Source organism: Pinus tabuliformis, chromosome 1_2 (genome assembly GCF_031772625.1).
Source record: "Pinus tabuliformis cultivar Carrire ecotype Pingquan chromosome 1_2, CPIR1, whole genome shotgun sequence".
NCBI lineage: Eukaryota > Viridiplantae > Streptophyta > Pinopsida > Pinales > Pinaceae > Pinus > Pinus tabuliformis.
In genome coordinates, this window is record NC_142298.1 from 725,017,749 (window position 1) to 725,030,694 (window position 12,946).

Here is a 12,946-nt window from a genome sequence, read left to right on the forward strand (position 1 = left end):
TTTTGGGGCTCTAATCCCAAGTTTTGACCCGATATTGTTGTAAAGACTCCGCGAATTATTGGCGCGGAACGCGAAATGTATGATAGAGTCACCGGGTTGTCTGCCCTAGTCTTGTAATGTAATGTCGGCCTAGCCATGGTCCACGTACCATGGGATTGTATAAATAGAGTGAGGATCTAAGTGTCAAATATGATGGATGGAAAAGTAGAAGAAAAAAGTAAGAGTCTAAGTGTCTAAGTGTGTCTTGGGTCGTAGAGTAGGAGAAGGCTCTGCACCTGAGTGTGCAGCGGCCTAGTAGTCTACAGCTGAGTGTGCAGACCCCTGTAGCTGAGTGCGCAGGCTGGAGTTGAGTCTGTAACTGAGGGAGAAAATAATAAAGAGAATTTTTATCTTAATTCTGTGTATCTATTCTTGGGTTGGTACATGTTTGATATAAATTGAAAATATATTGTTTATTCACTCTGTGCACCTGTATCAATGATTTATATTTCTTAGTATACTTTAACACATACAAGTAGGTTAAGTTAATCAAATAATAGTGGAATACTAGTAAGGAATTGGGTAATAACAATGTTCTACCCCTGAGTAAGGCTACAAAAAGGCATCATCTTAGGCTCGAGGTATGGTTAAGTGACTGTAGTGATGTGTGTGCAGGGTCGAAACGCGGACCACTTGAGCTCATCAAACATCTCTAGGGTGTAGAAACCTGGTTCTAGCACCCTCCCATACTACTTCGGGTGAGATCTCAATCCGTGCTCCACGGAATATTGCCGAAAGGGCCAGTAGTACCGTGATTTGTTTGGCTAAATCACCTCTGAACCTGGGTCAGGCCCCAACAAGCCAACAAAACCGATGTGGTACTCTCTTTAGAGGGAGCTTCAGATTCCACAAGAAGAGGAGCTTTTAGCTCCAAAGAAAGAGCCATAGGATGAGCCTCAGGAAGTTGTGGAGCAACCAAAAATTGAGGAGAAGAGAGGCGATAGAGGGGAGACATCCACTCAAGTAGAACTATCCAGAGAAGGTACAAAAAGAACTGGAGAAGTTGATAGATTGATGTAGGATGTGAGGGAGAATGTGGGAGCTACTTAAAATTTACATAAGAAAAGGAGGTCACTTGAGAGGTACATTAGATACATGGCTCTAATGAATGAGCATGTAGAGATGTAGCCATCCTCTTTTGAGGTAACAACAGAGAAACCAGTTTGGGTTGATGTTGTTGTGGAAGAATATGAATCCATCATGAAGAACAATGTTTTGGAAGTGGTCCCCAGACCAACTAATAAATTAGTTGTGGGTCTGAAATGGATCTTCAAGGTTAAGCATGCAACAAACCAAAGCATAGAGAAGTATAAGGCCATATATGTGGCCAAAAAATTCTCTCAAGATGAGGGAATTGACTATGAGGAAACCTTCGCTCCCATAGGAAGGTATTCATCTATTAGATCAATTATTGCACTGGTTGCACATATGGTGTGGAAGATCCACCATATGGATGTATAAAAAACATTTATCAATGGTGTTATTGAGGACGAAGTGTACATCGAGAAACCAAAAGGTTGATGAGCACTAGTGTTGCAGTAAGAATGTTGAAACTCCTAGAGCTACGAGCTTTACTTTATTAACCTGGGGTCCATACAAACTTCGAGGTGACAGTGTTGTATGCACAAGTAAAAGTGATGGTTCTCCCTTTTTTTCATTGTTCAATTGGCAAGAGACCACTAAGGATTTCATTCTAGACTTCTATGGATTCAGAAGAGTCTTGATTGCATATGAAATAAAGAGAAATCTACTCTAGGAGAAATCTTGTCTACTACAATAAGGAAAATGACTGAAATCCTATGCTAAAAATGCACCATTCTCTAACTAACTTCTGAGAACTATGCTTTACAAGAATACCAAGTTAGCATGTATGAAATGATACTATCTAAAGCATGGAAGTTCAAGACATCAAACATCACTACTATGCATGTAAAGGAATGAAATAAATTTGTTTTGTTCTTTTTATTCTTTTTATGGAAAATCAAATGTAAACCCTAATCTCTTTGGGTGATGTGGCAGGTGTCTTCGTGATGCAGGCAGATGGTTGGGAGGTTTAGGAGATGGTTAGAAGGTTTGGGAGACCCTTGGGTGACCTGGTGTGGCTTCCTAGAGGTTTTACCTCAACTCGGACTCAAAACAGGCCACTACAGAGAAACCTACAGGATGTACTAGAAACCTACAAGATTCCCTGTATTTCTATAGGATATAGCCGAGAGAAAAGTGATGATTATTGGAGGTCATGGAAGGTGTAGGGAAGGTGGTGGATGGGTGGAATGGAGTGAGAAAATTCCTAGGATCACTCAGAACTGAAAACCAATGTTAGGAGATGGCTGGATTTGCTCAACATGCTTGCAGGAATTTCTATGTAAAATGATGAGATTGGTGAAGGTCTTGGTGAAAGAAGGGAATGCTTATGGATGGATGAAGTTGGAAGGTGGTTTCTTGATGTGAGATATCTTTATGCCTCTGAAGCACCTACTCCCCATCAAACATTTATAATTGCCAAAACTTCATGTAAACAAGAAGAATTCTAACATGCTAGAAAATAAGAATTTAATGAGCTATATGTCTAGTTCATGCATGAGGAAAATTTCTTAATAGAATGGAATCATGGATGAGATCTACTATAAGACTAAATATGGAAGATATGGTAATGAAATCCTACACTTTCAAAATTGATCAAATACTGTTTCAAGTACAATAAACTCTAAATCTTATGAGAAAATGGAAATATCTCTTTTTGGGGTTGCATAAGGGTCTTTCCCTCAAATTATGATCCCTAAGGGAAGAGGTGAGGCCAAGACACCTACTAACAGCTTTTTGGTGCTCCTTTTATCTTTTCTAACTTGCTACTGATGTAAAGCATAGATGGAAGCAAACCAATAAACAACTAATCAAATCTAGATTACTTGCAACGAAATACTTCTAAAGACAATTTAACCATGAACCTATGAAACTAAGCCAAGCATACAGATACAAGAAGAGGAGCCTTTGCTACTAGGGTTGGGCCCTAACCCAAGAGCTTCGGCCCTTTAGGTTAACTCAGTATTGGATCACGAAAAAGCTCATTCTCATTATCAAAAAAAAAATTACATAGCAATGTCTTCCACAAGTCTGGAGCTCGAAAATAACTAGTGTTTTTACAACAAAAATTTGAATCCTAGTGAGGCTCTAGGCCTCTCTACTTATACAACTAATGTCCCCAACAGCTTCCTTAAATATAGGGAGGCTCGGATCCCAAACTTGAGATGAACTAACTCTTTATCTATCAGTTTCTCGGTTTCCTTTTGATCTTCATGACTTGGCTAATTGCACTCCAAGCTAGTGTGATTAATGGAGGAATATTCAAATGGGAGAGGAGTAAATGAGGAGGATTTACCTCCTACAATCCCTCTCCCTTGTTCCATTCAAGTTTCAAACCTTAATCTTTCTAAAATTCCTTGATATTTTCTTCCAAACCTGCATTTAATGCATATTAGTCCACTAGGCATAATATCTCACTTTAACTCATCTCATTAAACAAAATATAATCAAAACATGTAATAAATTGTGAGAAGTGTTGATTTGACTAGCTAGGAGGTGAATTAAGGCCCATATAATTACCCAATGTTGAGGCTCATCATCACCCCCTGCTGAAAGTGTTGCTCATCCTCTAAGCAACTCAATCAATATCCATGTCTTTCATAGCTCTAGTGGCCTCCCTGACATCCCATGCTTCTGTTGTTGTTTCCTCTTCTTGTGCATAGAATCTTGCCTTCTTTTCTACCCCGTCCCATTCCTTTCTTTCTTCTTCTTCCTTCCTTCATTCTAACATCCCCAAGAGCAGTGGTTGAATGAGTCTCAAGCCAATCCAATTTTCTTTGAACCTTTGGATGGATTTCTTGTACATGGGTGTCCTGTTAAGTGCTTCTCTCATCCTTTGAGGAGAGTGGTACTCTCTGATCTTCAAAATGTATGGAAAAGTATTCCATCTCCTTAGGCAAGCTTACATGCTGTCATCCCCTAACAATATGAACGTGTCCTCAAAATTCGTAATTGCTTGCTCATAGACAACAAGATACGTGGGTGAAAGTTGAGGATCATTTGAAATTAAATTATGTGTACTGATGAGAGCCATTGGATTGCACTGCTCAGCTCTGATCATAAGATGATTTGTTTGTTCCCTTGCCAATATCCTCTTCGTTTCTACAGCCCTTTCTTCCTCATGGTTCATCCATGACGCCAAATCCATCAACTATAAATCCCCTCGCTTTGCATTAGGGTCCCATACACTCATATCTTTCAAATCCATGTTATGCAAGTAGAACTCAGACATATTAGCCCTATCCTCTAATGTACTTTGATCATAGAGATCAATGAACTATCTATAATCTTCAAATGGCATGGTGCCTTTCTATGCTAGGGTCTTGATTTGGAACTATAGCCACTGTTCCTTAAGGTATAATGCATAGGACTTAGCTGGCATCTTGCACTGGATTGCTTCCAAAGATAGTTTGTTCATGGATGCCAATTGATTCTCTCTTTCTTGTATTTGTCCTTTCAACCATGCATTTTCTGCCTCCAACTGATTTTTCATTATGGCCTCTCTGTCCCTCAAGCTACTTAGTTCTCTTCCCATTTCTTTGAGCTTCTCCTCCATGTGACCAATGTCCCCCACTCCCTTGGACTTGGCAATCTACATCCATCTATGAGTTCTCTCACTTTCTTTCTCAAGTTCAAAGAATAATGGAATGGAAAAGTTTTGTGGAATGACCCTGCCTCCCTAAATAAATCTGTAGTAGGAGTCAAGGTTAGGTTGAGGACTAGGTTCCCTTAGCTCTGGGTCTTCTCTCTTTGTTTTTGGCTGCTTACTTCTTTCCTCATCCAATTTTTGATTTTCTTGTAGGTTTAGTAGAGTTTCCTATAGGATTGCCTCTACTTCCTGTAGGTCCTGTTGTGTATCCCATATGATGTCTTTTTCTTTAGATGGGCTAGATCTGGTTACAGGCATCCTCACATAGGTGATAGGAGACATAGGGGAGGTTTTTTCTCAGGATCCTTCTTCTTGATTTTTTATAAGAGGAGCCATCTTCTCTTGCTGTTTAGGTGAGTCCTCAATAACAATGGGAACCTTGGTTGGAGTTTGGGGTCTCCCCTGCCTTACCATTGTACTTTTCCTTGTTCTGAAGTATAAGGGGGTTTACCTCCGTCTTTTTCCTTTTTGTTTGATAAGGGTGCTAAAGGAAGTGAGGGAAGCTACTGCCTCTCTCTCAGTGGGTTCTGGAGACACCCTAGGTGACTCCTCCTTATCTTCTCCCTCCTATTTTCCATTACCCCTTTTACCTATGCCTTTACCATCTTCTCCCTCTATATCCTCATCTTTTTTATTAGTTTCCTCCTTGACATCTTCCTCTCTTTCGTCATCACCTTATCTTTATTTCTCTTCCTCTTCATCCTCATCTATCTCCTCTTCATCCCTCTCTTCTTCTTCTCCATCTGTTTCGGTCTCTTATCCATCCTTTTCACTGACTGTAGGGCTAATATCATATGTGAGGGCTTTGATATCCTCATTTGTCTATACGTCTCTAAAAATTTCCCATTGGATAGGAATTTTGAGGTTTTGGATGGCATCTTCTATGATGATTCTAATTAACCCATTGTGCGCTAAATGTTGATAGTTCCTTCCTGCACCTTTATGCTTGTATCTATTAGTGATTGTAGAAGGAAGTATGGTATGATGAGCCTGTGGTGAGGAGGTGTTTCTGCTCCAAACCTCAATTCCTCAAGAAGCCTAAAGTGATATCCATAAGCCACACTATACTTACCTTCACATGCTATGTATTTTATAAGGTGGTAGCTTACCTCATTCCAAGGGCATTGTAGGCTTATTCTCCTTAATCCATTCTTTTCCTCAATAGGCTCCTCTCCCTCTGAAAAGAATTTCTTCTTGGTAGTCTAGCTATCTCCCTTGTCTTCCTTTCTCCAAGGCACTCCTAGGGGAAGTGTGGTAATTTTGTTATGAAACCAACTCACAAAGAGATAAAAAAGATAGATGAGCGCCTTAGAAATAAGCCTCTTTGAGGGGGAAACCTCCTTTACATTACAGAAATGAACAATTCTTAGATGATACAAATGACAAGACCTCCTTTATAAATATAGGAGTCTAAGAGGTCATAATATAATCAGAGCCAACATAACAATAATAATGTAAGGGCACAATAAACAATAGTGGGCTTCTATGGGGCACAATAATAACAATATGGGGACTACATGGGTACAACAATATAATAAGAGGGTTGTACTAATAACAATAAGGGGTTATACTAGTAGTATAGGGACCTAACATGCCCCTCTCCTTTTAAAAGTGTTGTCCTCAACGCTTGAGTAGTTCTTGATGCTTATGTATAAAATTCTTGTCCTCCCATGTGGAACCTTCAGCGGGTAAGTTCTTCCACTTGATGAGATACTTTGAAATTGATCAATTTCGTAGCTGTCAGGTTCTTGTTTCTATGACTGCTCTAGGCTCTAATATGACTTTTCCTTCCTCATCAAGTTCTAGAAATATTTTTTCAACTGGGATCTTCTGCAACTTTTGAATGAGTGGCCACATTTCTTCATCCTTCTTCCATTCATCCCTTGCTTCATTTATCCAATCTAGTTGGATAATAGAAATAGTACAAAACAATGCTGCCACATCCTCATCCTTTCTTGAGAGTGCATTTGCAACAAAATTTTGCTTCTCTTTTTTGTAGATGATTTCAAAGTCATCACCCAACATATTTGTGACTCATTTTTTCTATTCTTCTAAAGATAATCTTTGTTCTAAAAAGTATTTAAGACTATGATGATCCATTTTCACCTTGAAGCATCTTCCCATTAGGTAAGGTTGCCATTTCTTATGTGTATGTAGTATTGCCAACATTTCCTTCTCATAAATTGCTTGCTTGAGATGTAGCCATAAAAATACCCAATCGCCTACATCAAAACTTCTTTCACTGCGATGTTGATCTGCTTGTTGTTTCATTCGATTCTGCACCAAAGTGGTGATGTCATTTAAAAGTTGGAGAACTTGTTGTTGATGCTTGATGTGATCTTTCACTGCTTGAATCTTTTTCTTCTTGATATGGCCTTCTATCTTGAAAGTTTTAGGGGAGGTAATTTCTTCCAGTGCATTACAAGATATGGTCGGATTCATTTCTTGATGCTCAATGTGATCTTTCACTTCTTGAACATTTTTCTTTTTGATATGTCCTTCTATCTTGATAGTTTGAGGAGTGGTAATTCTGACCAATGCATTACAAGATATGGTCAGATTCATTTCTTCTTTCTCGATGTGATCTTTCACTTCTTGAACCTTTTATTTCTTGATATGTCCTTCTATCTTGAGAGTTTGAGGAGTGGTAATTCTTTCCAATGCTTTACAAGATATGGTCAGATTTTTTTCTTCTTTCTTTGGGGTAGGTTCTTGGTGTATATCCTCTTCTTTTGATGTTTCTGGATCCTTTTCTTCCTCCTCTTCATAATCTATGTAAAATAATTTGTTCTCTGCATACTTATGACCTTTAGTGTATTTGTTATCACAATTGTAACAAAGCCCTTTTTCTCTTTTTTCTTCCAATTGTTGTGGTGTAAACCTTGTAGGTTGTGGAAGGCTAGGAGAGAAAACACTTCCATAATTATAGTCGTGAGTGGTGGGATTCCTTGTTTCCATAATTTTTCTTTCAATTTTTCTTGCCAACCTGAATGCCTTCTCTAATGAATCAGGTTCCCAAAGACGAACCTTGTGTTGAATGTTATCCTTTAAAGTCCCCATGAAGACATCAACCATTTTCTTCTTTGGAATATCATTTACCCTTATATTCAATTTTTGGAAGTCTTCAATGCGATCTGCCATTGAACACTTTTATTTTAGATTTGTCAATTGGCTAAAGAAGGTGTTGTTCTTTGTATCCTCGTAATGTGCTATCATTTCCTCCATGAAAATTGACCACGCGACAAGTGGTTTATGAGATCAAATCCCTTTGTACCATAAAAATTGATTCAGTTCTAAATAATTAGATGCAATACATACCTTTTGTAATAGTGGTACACCATGTAGATCAAAATATTTCTCCATCTGTAGCATCCAATTTACCAGATCCTTGCCATCAAACTTCCTCATCTCTCTTTTTCTTGATTTTAGGAGCTCGATCTTGAAATGACTGTAACTCTGTACTTTCAAATATTTAAGTTCTAAAATTTCTTCTTGCAGTAATCCTCCGAGTAATCTTTCTATCCCCGCAAGTCTGATCAAGATTGGATTCTCCAATGAAGAGTTATGCCAAATCTCCCACGATGACCTGAGTATAGAATGGTTCAGTATAGTGAACTTGTACTATGTGTCGTGAGTCTCTGTTTCAACCTTAGGTTCTAAAATTGGTACTCTAAAAGCTACAGTCCATGTCCATCCTCTTTTTGTAACTTCTTAGAAAAATTAAATCCGATGCTCAGAGCGGAAGTTATGACAATTTTCCCAAGGTGACCTGTTCGGAATGTAATTAGGTGGTCTACAAAAACCCTAACTTCCTCAAATTATATCTCCGAAAATATAGCGAGACAGGATCTAAAATTCAGAGCCAAGGTTTAGACTGGTTTCTTCTGAAATGGGTTTTTTTCTGAGCTTCTGAAACTTTGTAGCGAAAGAGTTATAGTGAAACTTCCATGATGACCTATTTTAGATGAAATTCTGGAGCTTGCAGAAACCCTAACTTCCTCAGATCATATATCTAAAGATATAGTGAGACAAAATCTGAAATTTGGACCCAAGGTTCAGTGCGGGTTATTCTCAAATGGGTTTTTTTAAGCTTCTGAAACATTGCAAAAAAGAAGTTATAGCGAACATTCCATGATTACCTGTTTGGAGCAGCAAAACCCTAGAATCCAAAGCTCTGATACCAAATGTCATGAAACCAGCTCACAAAAAGATACAGAGGATAGATGAACGCCTTAGAAATAAGCCTCTTCAAGGGGGCAATCTCCTTTACATTACACACATGAACAATTCTTAGATGATACAAATGACAAGACCTCCTTTCTATATATAAGAGTTTAAGGGGTCATAATATAATCAGAGCCGACATAACAATAATAATATAAGGGCACAATAATAACAATATGGGGACTATGTGGGTACAAAAATATAATAATGGGGTTGCACTAATAGCAATAAGGGGTTACACTAGTAGTATATGTACCTAACAAGTTTTGCTTATGAGTTCAGGGGAGAGTTATATGGAGAGGCCTCTCACCACAATAATCACATGGGTTCTAGTTAGTGGAATGAGGGAGAGAGAAAAAATTCAAGCCACTTCATCATCATACCCCCTCAATTTCTCAAAATACCCCATTCAATTATGCCTTGTGAAGATTTCTAACACAAGAGGGTGTTGGTGAATCCTCACAATGTTAATGGGCTCCCTTCTATTGAACCCCCCCATCATTTTGTCTGGTGAATTTTGAGGAGTAGAGATGGTTGATACAAATTTTAATCCAGGAGGAAATGGGATTGAAATACTTGAGGAGACAATTCCCTTACACATCTATCAAATTCACTCAAACTAGGAGATTTTTCTGTTCTATTCACTTGGAAAAAATGAAGGAAATGCAGAGCCTACTCCTCATGGTGTTTGTTGTAGCCAACCCCTATGCTTTCTTCTTTGAAACTGCTCTCTGCCAATCCTATAGACTGCCTAACTATATCCTGTATGATTCCTGTGTGATCTTGTAGGATTCCCTATGTGATCCTGTAGGAAGTCCTGCGTAGGAGAAAGATGGAATTTTTCTCTTCTATAGGTTTCTTGGGTACAAGGGCGATTTTTCTAGAGTGAGCCTTGAGGAGATGAATGCATGAGTGCATGGGGATGAACGATTATTTCCTCTTATGGTCGAGTTGAGTGAGGTGGTGTGCTAGCAACGGAGGTACTATCTTTCTATTTTTGGACCGTTGGTCCCTACTAGCACCTCATCATTCCCCTCTTCTCGTAATCAACTCCCACCTCAGGCATCCGTAGCCTTAACTGATTTCGTCCTCCTCCTCTCTTTTTTGACTGGACTGCTACCACGTGTGGGAGGACCAACTATTTTGTCTTTGTTCATTGAATGGAGGTGGCCTAGTTAACTGGCCACCTTTCACTTATAAACCAACTCGCTCACAACCTTTACATATTTTGACTACATTATACAAGTGAGATACTTGTGGTGATAATACCTTGGTATAGTTTGTTGAAGACATGAGGTGCTTTCTGTGTGTTGTCTGCATGGTATTTTTCCTTCCTTTTTCATTTCCCTCTGATGATTCCCTTGATGTGTAGCTACCTGGTGTTGAAGATGATGGTGTTGCTACTACTCTGGAGCTTCTTCTACCCTTAGATCTTCATGCTGGAAACTTGTTGCTACTCATGATTTTTATTCTGTGGGATAGGCTGCTATATGGTTTCCTATAGGATGTCCTGTAGTTTCTCCCTTAGAATTTTTAATCATTTCCACTGCTGGGACTTGAGGGTGATGGCATGGATATAAAGGAGGTCTAGGAGTGTGAATAATGAGAAAATACATCCAAGTGCTGCCCCCCTCTACTCTTTGTTTCATCTTTTCTCCGTGTTTTCTCTTGAAGACTATGAATTTTTTGAAAACTGGTTTTTTTTTTTTATGATGGATGCAGGGGTGATCATGGTGGAGAGAGGTATGGTAATGAAGTTGTAATGTAGGATTTTTTATTTTTTGACATGGGCAGGTCATTTCCTTGCCATAGGTTTACTCACTTTAGGATTTCGAAGCCACTGTAATTCCTACAAGATCATCATGTAGGTTTTTAGGGGATCCTGTAGGTTTACGGGGAATCCTATAGAAAACACAGTACCCTTGCAAACTGAGGTAAATGAGTGAAAAAATGAAATAAATGGTGGAGTGATGAATGATAATGGATGGGGAAATAAAAATATGAGTGGAATAGGTCCCTTTTCAGTTCTCCTTTGCTCTCTAATCATTCTCCTACTGACCTGCAAACAATTTTTCATGATTTTTCTTTTCTCATTTTTTTTTTATATTTTTTTTCTTGAAAACAACTAGCCTGCCTCCAGGAGGTTTTCGTTCTAGCTTCTTGCCCTGGGCACCTCAAGAGAGGTTTTCACGCAGAGATCTTTTTATTTCTATTTTTTCTTTTTTCTTTTCTTTTTTGACACCATTGGGCTACGCCAAGAGGTTTTCAGCCCAATAGTGGGACTCAGGCACCTCATGGAGGTTTTCACCCAAGTCCTTATTTTTCTTTTTTCTTTTCTCAGTGACTTGATGAGGTAGGAGCTGAAACTTGATCCACCACCATCATTGTTTTATTGATACCATCAATGAACTCTTGCTTTGACAATGTCCTCTTGTAAACTTTTAGTTTGTGCCCATTAACAAGCAAAGGAATGGCCTATGCATCTATGGTTCTGATTTGCACTGAACCATTATCATGACATCTCTCTATAACATAAGGCCCTAACCATCTTGTCCTTAACTTGCCATTAAAGTATTTATATCTGGAATCATATAACATACCCAAATCACCTTCTTGAAATTGCTTATCCTTGATGTACTTATCATGCCAAATATTCCTCTAAAGTTGAGTTATTTCCGTGTGTAGGAGGGGCTACATTCTAAACTCATCTAAACCATTCAACTGGAGCAACCTCTGTTTTCATGCACTGTTGAGATCTAGATCTAGTTGGGTTGTCATCCTTAGTGTGTTATACTCAAATTTAATGGAAAACAGGGCCTTTTTCCCATATACCATATCATAGGGTGTGAACCCAATGGTGGTCTTCCAAGTGGTATTATAGGCCTAGGTGGCCTCAACTGGCCTATATGCACAATCTTTCCTGCTGCTGCTAACCAATTTGGTCAAGATTTCCTCCAGCACTCTGTTGGTCACCTCCACTTTCCCATTAGCTTGTGGGTGATAGGGAGTGGAGGTCCTATGCTTGATTTTGTGCTGATTCAAGTATTCAATCATGTTGGAGGTAAACTGGTTGCCTTGATCAGTGACTAGTTCTCTAGGGTACCCAAATTTGTAAAATACATTCTCCCTTAAGAACTCATCCACCTTCCCCTCTATTGCTTCCTTAAGTGCCTTGGTTTCAGCCCACTGAGTCAGATAGTCAGTGCACACAATGATATACTTCTTTTTCTTGGAATGAGGGTCAATAGGTCCAATGAAGTCCATGCCCCACTTTTCAAATGGCTCAAAATTCACTTGAGGTTGCAGAGGCATTTCATCTCTTGGAGTAGGCTTTCCCATCCTTTGGCACTGATCACACTGACTAGTATATCTTTTTACATCCTGATGAAGAGTGGGCCAAAAATCCCAGCTTGTAACACTTTAAATGTTGTCCTCTTTGCTGCAAAGTGACCTCCACAAGGCCCATCATGATAGGTCAGAAGGATGTTAAAGACTTCCTCCTCCCTGACACACCTTCTCAGAATTTGATCCAGGCCTGGTTTGAAGAGATTTCCCCAATCCAAGTGAGGGAGGCGCTCTTCCTCACAATCTTGCTTTTTGCCTTGGAGGAAAAATTTGGTGGGAACTATGTAGATACCAATTAGTTTTCCATGTCAGCAAAACATGGAGAGAGAAATGAAATGGCGAATAAGTGTTCATCCGGTAACTGATAATCAACCATTCCCTCTTCACCTTCAGGCAAAGTTAATCTAGACAAAAAATATGCAATAACATTTTCCTTACCAGGCTTATCAACAATAGTTAGATCAAACTGTTGTAGTAAAAGTAATGATCTAATTATCCCGACATTCACATCAGGATTATTCATTAAATATTTAATTGCAGCATGGTCATTATGTACAAATGTTTGGTAGCCTATAATAGAATGCTTAAATTTGTTCAATGAATGCA